Below are 16,998 nucleotides of genomic sequence, written 5' to 3'. Positions count from 1 at the left end.
GCAAACCCTGATGGAGTGAAAATCAGTTGTTCCTCCTAAGAGTAAGCAGCTTACCGTGCCAGACAGAGTAGGGAAAGCTGTTGGATTAGGTAGAATAGCAGTTGCTATAACACATGACACCCAACAATTCTATGTTTAAGCACATTAAAATGTTTTTTTTTTGTTTGTTTGTTTCCTCACACAACAATTTTAAGCTATGTTTCTTTATCAGGCAGCCCTCTTTGAAGAGGCGATTCAAGGACCAGATTAACATAGATGTGTCTATGCCATCTTCAACAGGTAGTTTCCAAAATAGTAGCACTTGTTTCCAATAAGCCAGCAGAAGGGAGAGAGAAGATAAAGGTGACATACCACTTCTAAATCACATCTAGCCACAATACCCATCCAGGCCTCCTACAAGTGAGGAAGGCTTGGAAAAGTAGTTCCAGGCTCAGCAGCAACTGCCACAACTCTAAACTTTAGGAGATGTATTGAACTGCTATTATACCTATACTTAATAGTTCATACTGCATGTCACACACTATCCAGAACCCTTTACAAATATTAGCTCATTTAAAACTCACAATAATTCATTGACGATGTACTGTAATTATCTGAAGATGAAGAGAGGTAAGAGAGGTCAAGTAAATTGCTTAAGGTCACAAAGCATAGAGACTGGCTGTTCAACAAACCTGTTTCTTATTTATGGGCACATGAATAAAGATAATATGTATTTCCCAGCCATTCTCGCATTTAGCTGTGGCCATGTAACACAGTTTTGGCCAATGAAATTAGCAGAATCATATACACCACTTTCAGAACTGGACCATAAAACTTCATATACACAGTCATCATGTTTTTTCATTGTCTAATTGGTTAATGCAAAAAGAGCTACATAGATGGCACAGCAATAAAGCCCAAAGGGCCTGGAGGAATCACCTCTTGGAGCAAAACCACCCAATCAACAGAAACACTCATTGTAGCCTGTACATAAGTGAAAAATAAACATTTATTTTATTTGAGTCATTATGTATTTGGGGCTTGTTTTCATGGTAACAATTTGGTGTTGCCCTAAGTATGGCACCCTGCCTCAACAAAAACTTTAAACTATGGATATTGGCTTAGCTACCGTGTAGTGGGCTATGAGAAAACTATTATTAGAAGTGAAAACATGGACAGGCATGCTATACAAATCATTTGGCAAGTTGTTTCCTGCAATAACATGAAAGGTGTCATGGCTAATTTCATATGTCTGTTGCAGTTGTTTGGTCAAAGAAGCGCTGTCCTGAATGTCCTGTGAGGGTATTCATGGATTTATACCGTCATTCACTTATTCAGCTTCTCCAGGGGGATTCACTGAAACCTTCATCACAGTTCCAAATCTGTGGCCTGCCCTTTGGAATTCAGACTCTTCAATCCTAACTGTCTCATGACTGAATTCCAATAATAAATCTCATAATATTTCCATATCCATCCATCCATAAACATAAATATATAAATATATACACACAAGACATATCCTGTCATTTCTGTTTGTCTGGAGAACCCTGAAACTGAAAATGGGGTACTGCTATGACAAGTACCTAAGAATGTGGAAATGATTAACAGGATATCTGAGGAGATTTGTATACTAAATGTGGAAGGGGCAGCTTGGTTTCTCCTTGAAGCTTATAACAAAATGTAAGAGGAAAGGGGTAAGTTGAGAATTAAATTCTTAAGCACGAATGAGAAGCCATGGAAAGCAAGATGCAGAAAGTCAGTGGGACAAGAATGAGAAAGACAATGCCATGTGTATTGCCTTGTGACAAAAAGGCCAAGGGCCGTGAGTGGCCAGCAGCCATCCCTGGAATACTCCAGTCTTTGGAGAGGAAGCATTGCCTTGCTGACACATGCTTTTCCTTGCCTCCAAACCATGAGCCAGTTAATTCCCACAGTTTCAGTCAACTTATTCTATCATATTTGTTTTAGCAGCTAGGAAACTAAAACATAAGGCAAGTGCTTACAGAGCCTGCAGCCCTAGAGTAGTGGAAAATCATCAGGCTTATAGTGTATGCTGGATCTTACTTTCTCCCTTAAGCAAAACAGTACAGGAAAGTGGAGAGCTGAGGAAAAAAGCAATCAGAGTGCAAGCAGAAATAAAAGGGAATATAGATTTGATGAGCTGATGTCTTCAAAACCCCAAATAGTAAGAGATAAAAGACAAAAAATATGCTGAGAAACAAAGGCATGGGAAACAATCCAGAAAGACAGATGAATAAGTGTATGATCTTACCACATAAGCCTGTAATTTTAAATGGCTTGAAGTAGCTTGTATTAAGTTGATGGGGGTAGAAAGTAAGAATAAATATCAATGTTGAGGATATGGCCAGTAAAGAATTTTAGAAATGGATTCTGACACACAAAACTGTTTGGAAAGAAATATGTCAGAAAATCACAAATCTTTAAGGAAATTGCATTTCCAAAGAAACAGTGAACTGAATCAATAATAGTCTTTTACTATATGAGGTCTTAAATGCCACTTGCAAGTAGAAAGTTGGTCTTTAAAGCTGTACCTCCTTCAAGTAACAGGAACTCCATCACCTAGTTCTAATGAATCCTGGAGGATGATGCACAAATAAGGACCTCCAAGATGGTAGAGGCAACAGCCATTAGAAAAATGTACAAAAATAATTGCTTCCAGAAAGCAGAATGGAGGTCTAATCAGGCAACTTCTCCCGCATCAAGGTAAGAGCCTTCCCAATGCATGTTCACTGGGATTTTTAAGTGCTATGTGCCATGTACAGTTGAGCTATTTCCTCTTCCTTTTCTTAAGATTTTTAAGAAATTACAAGTGATGGGTTCATGCTCCTCCATGTACACTAGGATGGGCTTGGGAGATCAAGCAGATACTTTTCTTTTTAGTTCATAGGTCACCAGACCACAAAGTGCCACGAGAAACCTAATGAAGAAGAATGCACATCTTATGGAACTCTGGACATGGAACTGGGGGCTTTGAATGAAGAGATCTCTGGTTTAGGTCCCTCAGAGAGGGAATGAATGAGTAAATGTTTAGAACTGAAACATATATTTGGATACCAGAAAGTCAGATGGAGTTAAGACTGGCAACGTGCTCAGCACACCAACTTTTGCCTTTTCCAGGTACATGGCAAGACTACATTTTCCAATGTCCCTTAAACTTTGGTGTTGCTTTGTGACTCAGTTCAAGCTAATGAAATATAAGGAGTTATGTGTGCTGGAACTGACCCATAAAAACTTTCCATGAGCATTTCTCCATGCTCTATTCATTTTGCCAACTGAAAAATGACAAGTACAGAAACCTTGGAAGCCGCATATTTAAAATAGTGGAGTCATAAAATAAGCCCTGGGCCCCTGAATCACTAATCAGAGGAGAGCAAGTCATTGACCAGGTAAACTACTTGGGGTTTTATATTAGAGCAAAACTTCTTTAGTGTTTGATCTAGTCTTCATTTACAAGTTCTTACTATAGAAGCTAAGATTTACCTTATCTAAAAAACACACTTAATGATGGAGCTGTGTGAGGACATGACATGGGATGCCTGCTTCCCCCTCCCACTAGTTATTTGTGTAGATTGCTGAAAAGGGTGGGGTTGAAATAGCTAGTAACCTAACCTTCCCAGGTGGAAAGACTAAGGGTGACAAGCTGTCTAACCTGTATTTGAACGTGTAGGCTATAGTCAAGTTTATTATTAACTATATCTGTTCTCATAGTGCCCATTACCTATGCCACAAAAATGTGCTGTTACCTGCTTGCACATGTACGCCCCTGTTATATTCTCTATATGAATCTGTAGCCCCCAAAAGGCAGTGCAGAATTCCTCCCAGCTGGCTACTGCCAGGTTAAATGTGTAATAAAGGCATGATTGATGCTGTTCTCCCATGTTTTCTCTGGAATATCTATTTGGTCAGCCTGCCCAGGCTTGACCTCCTGTGTTAGTTTATGTAGTCAGCAGGATATTCCAGGGTCTCCTAATGGTGTAAGAGCTGCAGATGGCATGACAGTCACAGGGAGCTTTATCGGGGGGAATCCTGGGGAGGCTCCGTTCCTCTATGTGGCTTGAGCTGGCTTATCTCATAGACACTTGGAGTCCTCTCTGTGACCTGGGGGACTCCCCATACACACCTGCAGTGTTAGTACAGTTAGAGAAGAATGTAGAAGATATCTTCATGAAAAAGAAAGAGCATCAGGCCTTGGCTGCAGCAGCTGCTGGCCCTCTTTAGGAGCGGTGACAGTGCTCTGATAAACAGTCTGTTGCTAAGTCCCATGTGCCAGGTAGAAGAGGAGCTTAAAGTAGAAAGGAATTTGCAGACTTCCACCTCTGCCTTCGGGATAGGTCTCTCCGAGCAACTAGATAAAAAAGAGATAGTGATTCAGATGTAGAAACTATAAAAGAATCTTTAAATCGTATTAACTGCTTGTGCTTAGGCTAAATCACAGATAAAACACCCTGCCCAAGCAGAAGTGTTAATTAAGACACTTGTTAATGAAACTATGCTTCTAAGAAAATATTCTGCTAAAGAGTTAACGGAGATAAGGAAAACATTCCCACAGCAACTCTGCAAACCCCATGCCACCTGAATGGTGGGACTGTGGACCAGTGAGGGCTGATAGAATGAAACTGCCGCAAAAATAGAAAAACTTAATAATATTAATGTTCTCGTTTTAATTCCATGATAATTCTAATTGGGCCTGGATAGCCACATTGATAAAATTAGTGCTGTTAAAGTTTAGTAATTTTGATCTGGACAACTATATGAAGGAAAAAAAGAAAGGAAAAATGCTAGCAGCTTTTGTATACCTGCAAATGAAATATATATTGCAAAACTCATAATACTTGTGTAAACCATGTAAGAGTTTAAATGGGATGTTGCTTTGACAATGTTTTAAATTTTAGTCACATTTTATTTTGATCAGAATTTTTATCAAGTTGTTAAAAGGAAATTTCAGTTTTGAATCAATAGCTTATTCCTGAACTTTGAGTCTAAGTGTACTCCTGAAAAGTAATCCCGAATATATAAGCATTAAATGTCTATCTAAATTGCGGAATAAGTCTTTAACTTCATTTATACTGCCCAAGTATTCCTAACTGGTTGCTGGTTAGTAATAAAAATGTTTCCAAGAATGAGCTTGCATATTACAAGCAATAACAATTCCAGAGGAGATCTTAAAAGCAGTAAAAATCAGAGATGTGAAATTATGGAGAGCTTGGAGATAGCCATACCAAAGGAGTAAGAATTATGAATCAAATTAGTAAGCTTTAAGTTTCTGTTGATATGTGTTAACTTTTCTGTGTTTGTTAGTTCAGTGTATATTATCGTACCTCCAGATGGTAATATTAAATTAACAAATGAAAATTCTTAACAGAGCTCTATTGAAATGGCAAAAAATTAAATAAGTGCTTATATTGATAAATTAATATGAATACTAATACAACAAATTAGTATTATATGTGTTACTTCTTTAAGATGATGAAACTTGTAAGTTTTTGGCTAATGAAATTATTATAAACTGCTTTTTAAAAAAATTGTTTTTGCCTAAATTGAAATGAATAGCTCTTCTTTTTTTACTTTATGGGACAGAATGAGGGATATAAGACCTAAATGGAAAGTTGTAGAAAGGTTAGTGGAAGTGAATTTTGCTTATTGCTGACTATAATCCAATAAGCTAATTTAAAGGTAGAATTTGTTTTGGGATGAAATAACCAGTCTATGTTGTTGTGGATGGTTATGGAAAGTTTGTAAAAGCATTTTCCAAACTGAACAATTACAATGTAAATGACTGATTCTGGAAAATCATTATTAAGTAGAAATCTAGGAGTTGAAGTTAATAACAAAAAGTAGCTTTATAGCAAAAAAACTATCCTCAGTCTGTTTATAATCTAAGCTAACTGCAATTTGTTAACCAAATGTTGTTCTGATGCAAAAAAAAATTTACTTTCTCTCTGTTAAAATAACACAGTTTTCTTAAAAGTAATATATTCTTAAGGTGGTTGATATTAATGTTCTGACAAATGTGTATTAAGATGATAGCAATAAAATAATCTTGATTCCACTGGGAATCTTAGGTTTTCATAGATTAATGGAGAAACTTTTTTCTGTGCTGCTAAAATAAACTACCTGCTAAAAAGTGAAATAATAAAATAGTTAAGTTCATTTGATATGTTATAAGTTGAATGGATATTGATTATTTTTTTTAAGATTTATTTTATTTACCCCCCCCCCCCCCACTCCCCAGTTGTCTCCAGTTGTCTGCTCTCTGTGTCTGTTCGCTGTGTGTTCTTTCTGTGTCTGCTTGTATTCTCATTAGGCAGCTCTGGGAATTGATCCTGGAACTTTCTGGAGTGGGAGAGAGGCAATCATTCTCTTGTGCCACCTTGGCTCCCTGGTCGGCTATGTCTTTTTATTGTTTCTCCTCTGTGTCTCTTGTTGCATCATCTTGCTGCACCAGCTCTCCTTGCCAGCCGGCATTCCTGTGTCGGGCAGCACTCCTGTGTGCAGTGGCATTCCTGCACGGGGTGGCACTCCCATATGGGCCGGCACTCTGCATGGGCCAGCTCACCATGCAGGCCAGCTTGCCCTCACCAGGAGGCCCTGGGCATTAAACCCTGGGCCTCCTATATGATAGACAAGAGCCCAATGGCTTGAGCCACATCCATTTTTCAGATATTGTTTAAAATTGTTATAAACCTAAAGGGAATATTTTAACCTGTTAATCAAAGTTGTATGAGTAAAATGTTCAAACGAATTCTTAGAGATTGTATAAAATTCCTAGAAATTTAACAACGTTTTCTGTATAATATTAGATAAAAGTGTGTTGTTAATCATGGTTTTAATTATTTTACAGATGATATATGTCACAGAACAAACTCTCTACCTGGGAATCAAGAGGCACATGCTTTAGCTCATATTCCTCTGATTTGCCCCACCTTGGCTGACAAAGCAGCCCTATGACTACATAAAGAAAATGGCTAATCTGTGGGCAGCCACAGGATGGTCCATAACAGTAGATTATAAAGTAACACCACTGCTGTAGATAGCAGTCCCAAACAGTGCTAGTTTATTACTAGAAATTGGTACATGGATATGTCACTATTACTTTGTTTTAAATCTGACTGATGCTTTCTTTAGTATCTCCTTAGACAAGTCAAGCCAGCCTGCATTCTTTCACCTTCATGTGGAGAGGCCAACAGTAGATTTTGCAGTGATTCCCCAGGGCTATGTGCATAGCCCAATCATCTGTCCTGGCCTCTTGGCAAAGGGTCCAGCCGTGTGGAAGAAACCTTTGTTTGTAAACCCCATTTCATTATATTAATGATATTATGTTAACCAGTAATTCTCTTTCAGAATTAAAAGAAGCATCAGAGACAATGGTATTATCTTAAAGAGCCTGGCATGGGCAAGGAATTGGGATAAGCTGCAGGGCCCCTGCAATTTTGTCAAATTCTTTAGTGTTGTTAAAGTAAAACATTTTCCACAAACTCCAAATCAATTGACGGCTTTTCTGGAGCTGTAGGAGTACTGGAGCCCCCACATCCCTCATTTAGCCGTGCATGGGAGTGGGAGGACCACCCCCGGCAGGCTACCTTTAAAGAATAGGGCAATAGTGTAGGCTCAAGCAGTAAGGGGGGTGGACCCAGACTTACTCTGTGAATTGGATGTGGCCAGCAGGAATATTGGCTTTGGGTGGAGTTTGTGGCAAAGGCAACATTCTAAACAAATACCCCTTGGATTTTTGTTTTTCCTAGTAAACCATGTAATTTTATTCCTACACCTTAATAATAATGGACTACACAGATTAAAGTAATATTGAATTCCTATTACTTATCACTTGTACTGTAATTAAAATAGCTTTTCCAACACTTATGCTCCAGGGCATGTATATAGGGTACATAAAAATGTTTGAATATATCTTGGGTATTTTCATAGTACTTAGAGTTACAAATGACAACTGAGGGAGTGCTGAGTTCCTAGCTAGGGGAGCCCTATGACATTCCCCTATAGAACAGCAACAATCCCCCAAGTGCAACGGCAGAGACCAACAAAGAAGGATGGTCCAAAAATGAGCCCCTTGGGTTTTAGTCACAATCATGTAAAGGGGCCAAAGTATGATATAGCCCCTTAGAAAAGCAACTATGTGCAGCATACCACACCATGTTGCAAGTAAAGGACTTAACCCAGTAGTTTCTGGTCACTCTGAAGATTGCCATCCTTATCCATGGGTGGATTGCAGATACTAAGAAACAAGACAGGAAAAATGGACTGTCATGAGCCACTCTCTGTGGGGGAGAGATCTGTGGAAGGACATCTGCAATGCCTGCCAGCAGTGACAAGTAACTGTCTATCACATCCCTGCCTGCTCCTCGAACATCTGTCTTGGGAATGTTGTGGCAGATGCCCTTGCAAAGATCTGAAGCCATGCCATTGAGACCTGAGAAGCAGCAGAGTGGCTCCACAGGAAAAGCAGACATCATGGCTACCAAACCCTGTGGCAGCACTTCCCTCTGCCTGTTACGTGCAAGCAGTTCATGGTCATCCCCCATGAGTGTCCATCAGACTAACTCTGATGGCTGTGATAATTACCTCTCCAGATGGAATATACTGGCCAAATAGCATATGGCAAGTGAATTACATCAGTCCCTTCCCAGTCTCAGAAGGGGCAATGTATACTTTCATTGCCATAGACACTGCCATGGTACACTTGTAACCAACCAGCTACTATTCACTGCCTAGAAAATATAAGTGCATATATGGGGTGCCTGGTCAAATTGACAATGACCAAAGAAGTCCATTTACCAGTCATCTTATGCAGTCTTAGACTATGATTAGGATATTGTTTGGACTTTTATTTTATTTTTTTAATTTTATTTTTTTATTTATTTTATTTATTTATTTCTCTTCCCTCCCCCCTCCTCCCCCGAAGCCTGGTTGTCTGTTCTCTGTGTCCATTTGCTGTGTCTTGTTTCTTTGTCCGCTTCTGTTGTTGTCAGCTGCATGGGAATCTGTGTCTCTTTTTGTTGTGTCATCTTGTTGTGTCAGCTCTCCGTGTGGGTGGCACCATTCTCAGGCAGGCTGCACTTTCTTTCATGCTGGGTGGCTCTCCTTATAGGGCGCACTCCTTGTGCATGGGGCTCCTCTATGCAGGGGACACCCCTGCGTGGCAGGGCACTCCTTATGCGCATCAGCACTGCACATGGGCCAGCTCCACACAGGTCAAGAAGGCCCGGGGTTTGAACCATGGACCTCCCATGTGGTAGACGGTCGCCCTAACCACTGGGCCAAGTCCGTTTCCCTGTTTGGACTTTTAAATGGAAAGGATGAATAGCCTTTTAAGGGAACAACTAAAAGGCAAAAAGAGATTTTTACAACAATGGACTAAAGGGCAGTATCCAGCCTTAACCCTTTTAAATTCAGCACTATCAGCTTTGGCCCCGCTTGTTAAAATTCTAATAGCAGGGCTGATGCAGTCATTAAGATTACAAGTTAAATGGCCAGCAGCCATATAGCCCTAAAGGGAAAGTAATAATTTGTTGTTGCCTATGCCTCAAATCATACAAACCGGAAAAAAGGAGGTCATTCAGCCATGGTACTGGCCTATGTAGCCTCACTGGTTGAGAATCTTAAGCCAATGGGACATAGGAGTAACCCAAAACATTGTTATAAGACCACACTTTATACAAAAAATGCCAGTAAACTATGGGGACTTTTCTTATTCCTAAACTATTTTTTAATGTCACTAAAGAAAACCGACACACTCCTCAGGAGGACCCCAGAAACAGCCAAAGTGGATACATTTACATTGAAGACACTTCACCTACATGGCACATTTATTCCATAGATTCTTAAATATTTGTGAGTCACATTTCCCTTAAGGATCAAAAGGATTCTCCCCCCCACTTAGGCAAATATGCAAACAAAACCTGATATATTACAACCAACCTCATGCACTTTGTTTCCTCTTGAATTCCATAGTTCAGCTCATTAACATTTCTTGGACTTCATGCTTATAATAAATTTTGGAGGCAGTAAAGTAAAAGTAATTGATCTGAAAGAGGCCAGAACTCATCAGGCAGCTCTGTCCTTTCCCTAGTCAGTCCTCATGAAGGTTTAATTTCTAAAGTGAGCATTCTCTCTGGGGAGCATTTTCTTTCTCCAAGGCTTTCCGTATTAGTACAATTTAATCCAGGCAGAGTGGTAATTTGAAGGGAAATGATGCAAAATGGATCACCAAATGCCATTGTTATGTGCTTTCACAAGTTAATGTATACATCCCCTGTCTATTCTAAAACATGGTGAAAATAGGGCCCTTTACGTATCTGCAATGATCTTCCACCTCTTTATCCTCTGAGATATCAGAGACTAAAGTCCTCTGGCAACAAAATTTTTTTTTTTTTTTTTTTTTGAAAGAGCTGTTGCCAGATTTTCTCTAGGTTCTTGGCTATGCTACAAAAAAAAAAAAAAAAAAAAGAATTTTAAGTACATGCCAGTTCAGTTATGCATGTTTATTAAGAAAATGAAAGAAGAGAAATGGGAGGAAATAGCAGATTATGGGTCCCAGGTAATACATGCGTGTTTTCCCAGGCAGGGCAGGGAGAGGCAGAGTAGGGGAAGAACGGCAAGGGAAAAAAGGAAAAAAAGACCAATTTAGCTCCTGTGCTTGCTTTTGAACCATTAATTATTCTGTCTCTTTGCTAATGGTGGGCTAGGAATCCCAGGTATTTGCTTTTTGATTGGTTACCCCACCAGCCAATCCCCAGGAAGGGCCCAATGATAAAGTCCCTTGAAAACATCCAGAGCTTTTCCTTGATTCCAGAGGGAGTCCCATTCTGAATGGGGAATGTTTACAAGGTTCTTCCAGCAGCCATCTTGTAAGATCTTTCCTGCAGGGGAGCGTGGCCATGGCCATGTGCTTTCATCGCTGTGTTTTTTCCACCAGGTCACAGATTCATCTCTTTTTCCCTAATCTAGCCTGCTTCATTTCCCTCTTTGAAACTCCTTTGGCACAGATACTGGTCTTTAGAGTACATCAGGAAGAAAGAACTAACATTTGCTCAGTATCAATTTGGTGACCCAATAGAAACTCAGGATAAAGGGATCTCTGAAGAGGCCTGCCTGCCCAACTATCCAAGTTAGGGAATTATGGGTATTGAGCTTTTTGTGGCCACTAGACCCTCTTGGTCTAAACAGTTGGGCTTTTCCTACCTCACTGGTACTCCAGGTCTTAAAAGCACTTTAATGTTTCAAAGAAAGAAACAGTTCTAGCCACAAATCTGGGCATATGACTGGGTGAGTGGGTCAACAGTGTAGAATTGGATCTGGAAATTAGTTTGATGGTTCAGTCCCCTTAAAATGCTTCCAGAACAATTCACCTTTCTCTGGCCTCTCAACCTTATCCTGTTTATGCTTTTCTTTTTTTTTGGGGGGGGGGGTGGTGGGTGGGTAATATTCTGTTTGGAGTTCAAGTCTGTCTTTTACATACACTCCTGAACCTTGAGTTTATTAGCTGGTTATATTCCTGAGCCTTGAGTCTTTTAAATATATTCTTCAACCTTGAGTCTGTCTAAGTATACCTCTGAAAAGTAATCCAGTGTATATGCATCTGTTCATTAAACAGTGTATATTACCTAGGTCTGTTTAAACAGCTAAATTCATGTTTAACTGCATTTATATTGCTTAAGTATTCTTGATTGGTTACTGGTTACAGAAATTCTTTAAAATGGGAACTTCTGGGGCCAGCACCACTGCCAGGTGCTGGAGGAGCCATTGAGCTGTCTGGGCCTAGGTGACCAGCTGTGGAGCCAGAGGTCAGGCTGCACTTACTGCCACCTTGGCTCCTGGACTCTGACCCCTCAGTGGCTTGGCCTGCAGGGCATCGTTGAGGTGGCCCATGGAGTATAAGGCAATGCTGCTGAGTTACACTTCCCAAAGCAGTGGCTCTGCACTCCCCTGTCCAGCCCCACTCCTGGTCTTAGGCTCATGGATGCCAAGCTGCCTCACCACTTCAGCCACAGATCCCACAGCTGACTCTGCAGCAGCCCGATCCCAGCTGGGGGTGAGAGATGCCTTCCAACTCTGGAGCAAATTTTTCAGAACATAAAACAAGAATATAGTGTTACCAGAAGTGGAGACGTTTAGAAGTTGTTCCTAATCAGAGTGAAGCTTACATTTGGAAAAGTCATCCTCACTTCTCAGCATTCATGGCACCTAGTTCACCAAGTTCCTCCTGGATGAAGGAGGAGCAGCCCACCTTTACCACCCATCAAGTTGAAGTAATATATGAGCATCTCTTAAAAAAACTAGTAAGATAAAATTCAGGAGGAGTATGAGCAAATCATCAATACAAGGCTAGCAGAACAATATGAATCATTTGTGAAATTCACACTTGATCATATTATGCAATGATTTGGAACAAGGTCAACAAACTCATGTCCTGAAGATTTCTTGCATATGTGAGCACCAGATTTGACTTCAAGAGATGGCTGCTGTATACTTTTTGCAACTGGTTTGATATGACATTTCGGCTCCAACTTTGTCTCCTGAGAACACTTAAGCTATATTTTATATAACTCGAAAGACCTTGAACCTTTCTGGTTACCACAAACATGTCTATCTTTCCTGCTCATCCAACAAACAGCTGTGACCTAATGTGATAGACTTTCTGAACAAGAAACTTGGAGCAGAAGTTTAGCAATATATGCCTTCAGTGGCATCCAACAAATGGAGCTTCCCCAAGCACAGTTCTGTAAGAAACATGTGTGTGTCTGTGTGTGTATGTGTGTATGTGTATTTTAAATTATTATTTGTATTGTTGCAAATTTTTGATCTTGAGGATTCTGGCTGTGAATTTGGTGCATGACAATTATGGTTAAAAAGATTTATTTGGTCTACAGATAGCCATTAATATTTTGTGACCACTGAAGTTGTTAAGAGTGGATTGTTTTATGTGTAGGTATTATTGTTAAATACAGGGACTGTTTCCAGGCACAGAATATGAATTGTAAGTTAAGACAGACATTAGATATGATTATGATGACATAGAAAAGGTCTGCAGTCTAGGTAAAAATGCATGGTGAGGAACTGGAACAAACTGGAGATGGGACATTGGACACATAGATTCGGCCTAGACTTGTTAGAAAAATAATTTGACTCCAAGCCTTGAATACTCACATGGAGTCTGTGCTCACCTCATTCACACAAAGAACTCCCTGGGCACTGAAACTCTCCAGGGAAAAGAACTCCCCTAGAACAGCATAGCAGAGGTGAGCACAGTGCTAGGTCAGGCCTTAAAGGCACTGCTACTTGGGCAGAATTTGGATTCTTTGATTAGGTTTCCCAAACTTCTTTTAAGAGGTGTTCATATTCAAGTGCTTGAGCTTTGTTTTGGCAACCTCCTGACTGAGGTTACTTACAGGCTGTTCTTAAACTTTGTTTCAAGGCTGAGTGTGGGAAACAAAGGCATGTTGTTTCCATGGAAGCAAGTTACTTTCTGACCACTGGGTCATGCTGTCCCTAGAGATATATGTGCAGGTGGCTAATCTCTCTGAGAAAAATAACATTCCAGCAGAACCCAGACTCGATATCTCAAGTAACCTGGGCAACAAGATTAATGAGTATATTTGTTTCAATAATATAATAGAACATTATGAGCTTTAGTAACTATCTTATCCACTGTGCACTGTGTTATTTAGAATGAGGTAATGGGAATAGTTAGCTAGAATAGTTGCTGGTTCTCACAATTGCTTGGGGTATATAAAGAAGCCCCTGAAATTAATAAACTTGTCTGATGAGCTTGAGGCTTCAATGCTCACAGATCCCCTGAACCCAGTCTATCTTTATCTTTCATTCCCGATACCCTCGGGTCCATCTTCTCCTACAAGTGGTGCCTAAACATGGGGCCTGAGACAATAACTTTAGCAGAGATTCTTCCATGACAGTATCAGGAACGCCGAAACAGAAAAGCCTTCTTTAAGGTAAGAGCGTCTATCAGTAGTAACCCGGGTTTGGCATTGCCGTGTGTAAATATATTTTAATATTGTTTCTGCTAGCATCAGGGTATGGGTAATCAGCCAGGACGCTTGGAAGAATATTCACAAGTTTTAAAAATGCTTTTACATACAGTTGGTGTCACAATAAAAACAGCAGGTTTACTTGAATTTTTTGCCTTAGTTCAGAAACATTGTTACTGGTTTCAGCCTCAAGGGCGTAATGTTTTAAATTTGAAACAGTGGACATGTGTAATGAAAGCTTTAGGAAGAGTATATCAAAGAGGGGAATCCATTCCTTTATCTGTGTGGGCTTTGTGCCAGCAAATTGCTGCTGCCTTAGATCCTTTACAGTCTGAAGAAGGAGAGAAAGATGAAATTACTATATTTTCTAAGCCCATAAGTAAATTTAAAATGAAAGAAAGTAAACTGGAACAAAAACAGGAGGTTGAGGCGAATGGGGAACCATCATGTTTTTTCCCCTCATCCTGATATTAACCCTTTCATCAATAAAAGCTCAGTGAAGTGTCTTAATGAAATATCTTCTGTGTAGCCAGTACAACTCTCTGCACCTACTGAATTGCCTTCTGTTACTAAGCCTAAATTAGAAATGTTTTCAGATGTTGCAGATGCTTTGCCTTATGTTAAACAATTATTATCTGCTTTCCCAGTAACATTACATGTGATACCACCAGATACAAAGAATCTGCAAGGGAGTGTCAAGTTTCATCCTGAGCCAAAAACTTTTAAACTATTGAAAGATTCAAAACGGGCAAAGATACTAAATAATGTCCTTGTTAGTGAAATCAGGCTTGTAAGAAAACTCTCTGTTAAAGTGTTAACTAAGATAAGGAAACTGTTCTGGCAGCAAATCTGCAAACCCCCTGCTGTCTACATGACAATGTAGCTGTGGGCTAGTGGGGGTTAATAGAGTTAAGCCACTGAAAAAAGAGAAAAACATGGCAACATTGGTGTTCTGTTTTATTTCCATGCTAATTCTAATTGGACTTCTTTAACCAAGATATTAAAATTAGTACAAAATTTTTATCAAGGTTTAAAAAGAAATTTTCAGTTTTAAATCAATAGTTTACTCCTGAACTTCAAGTCTCAGTATAGTCTTACAGAGTAATAATCCAAAAATGTGTGTTAACGGTCTGTCTCAAGTTATCTTAACTGATTGCTGATAACTAATAAAAATATTTCCAAGCACAAGCTTGCATGTTACAGGCAACATGGATTCCAGAAGAAATCTTAATAAGAACTTAAAAGCAGCTATACCAAAAAAGTAAGAATTATGAGTTAATTGTAAACTGTATGTTTCTGTTACTGTGTTGTGATTGTTCTGTGTTTGTCTGTTCGTTCAATGTCAGTGTATATTTTGATACCTCCAGATGGTAATATAAATTAATAAAAATTTATAAAAGAGCTCTATTCAAATGGCCAAAAATTAAATAAGTGCTTATATTAATACATAAGTTTAAATGTTAATAAGATCTCTACAATGATAAAAATTGTAAGTCTTGATTAACAAAATTACTATAAGTCTTTTTATAAAAAGTTGTTCTTGCCTAGATTAAAATGAATAGCTTATTTTTCTTCACAGGATAATATGAAGGATGGAAAACTTAAATGAATATTAAAAAGGTTGAAAGTTTGTGAGAATGCTAACTGAAATTTAATACGTTTTTGCAAAAAGGTGTGTTTTGTCCTAAAGTAGGATGGCTAATTTTCATAAACTCTTGGAACTTAAATGCATGTGGCAAGTTATAGAAAGTATTGTGGTAACTTTAAGTAAAGAAATGTGTTCTGTAAAAGTAAAATTTGTCTTAAAATAATATAAATATAGTCTATATGGTTATAAATAATTATAAAAAGTCTTATGAAGCTTTGTTTAAATTAAAGTGTTTAAGTGGCTGATTCCAAAGGTCATTATTAAACAAACCTGAATTAATAATAATAATAATAATAATAATAAAAGGTAATTTTATAACAGAAAAGCTTGGCAGCAGCCAGCCTCCCTTGACAACTTGCTTTTAGGAAACTGTTTCTGATATTGCATGCTACTAAGTATTTAAAGTAAAGAAAAGTTCATTATTTTAACAAGCTTGTTTAGTGTTGACGGTATTATGTTATAAGAAGTTTGCTTGATGACTTCGTATATGAAATGTGTTTTTATTATTAAGGAAACAGGAGATGATATTGTCCTAAGATAAAATGACTGGTTATTAAGAAAGAGTAAAATATGGAACAAAACCTGAGTGAATACTAAAAGTGCAGAAGGTTCGTGGAAAAAGAATTTTTATGTTTAAAGTTGAATAAGATTTGATGGGTCTATCTATAAAATTTTAAAAACTTTAATATCAAGTAGTATACTAATGCAAAGTTAAAATTTTGTTCTTTCTCAAAGCCTCTCAAATCATTAATCTGTTTTGGTAAAAGCTTTTATCCTGAATAAGAAATAAAAAAATAAAAAAAAGAAGTCTGTTTTATCAAAATAGCTTCTTGTGCTTTAACCTCATCATTTCCTCAGTGTTCCAAGAAGGAAAAGTTTTATCTCTTTTAAAGGAGCATAATGTTGAAAATTGCTTTCTCAAAATCAAATCCTGAAAAGCAGCCTTTTATTCCAAACTAATTATAAGAGATTTGTTCTTTTACCTTGAAAGAAAAATTAAAGTATAATTAAGTTCATTTAATATGTTATAAGTTGAATAAAAGGTGTTTTAAAGTGTTATAAAATTAACAAGTTTTTTTCTTTCCTTTAACCCTCTGTTAATTAAAGTCGTATGAGTAAAAGTTTTCTATAAATGCTTAAGAGTGTATAAAGTTACCAATATTTCAGCATAATATTAAAGTACAATGTGGTTAATTATGGTTTTAATTATTATTAAAGAATGTGTGTCACAGAAACAACCTCTTATCATAGATTAAAGTAACAACACTGTAGTATGCAGCAATCCCAAACACTGCTAGTATGTTGCATAAAGTTAATGTCCAGCTGTATTGCTATCACTTTGTTTTAAAA

General features: G+C 38.3%; 1 pseudogene; it reads left to right on the top strand.

The window, feature by feature from the left end:
* Nucleotides 1–2,608: 2,608 nt before the first annotated feature.
* On the top strand, nucleotides 2,609–12,447 carry LOC139436148 (akirin-1 pseudogene; annotated as a pseudogene).
* The last annotated feature ends 4,551 nt before the right edge of the window (nucleotides 12,448–16,998 follow it).

This window comes from Dasypus novemcinctus, chromosome 14, assembly GCF_030445035.2.
Source record: "Dasypus novemcinctus isolate mDasNov1 chromosome 14, mDasNov1.1.hap2, whole genome shotgun sequence".
In the NCBI taxonomy this organism is placed as follows: domain Eukaryota; kingdom Metazoa; phylum Chordata; class Mammalia; order Cingulata; family Dasypodidae; genus Dasypus; species Dasypus novemcinctus.
This window is presented reverse-complemented; position numbering and strand designations above follow the sequence as displayed.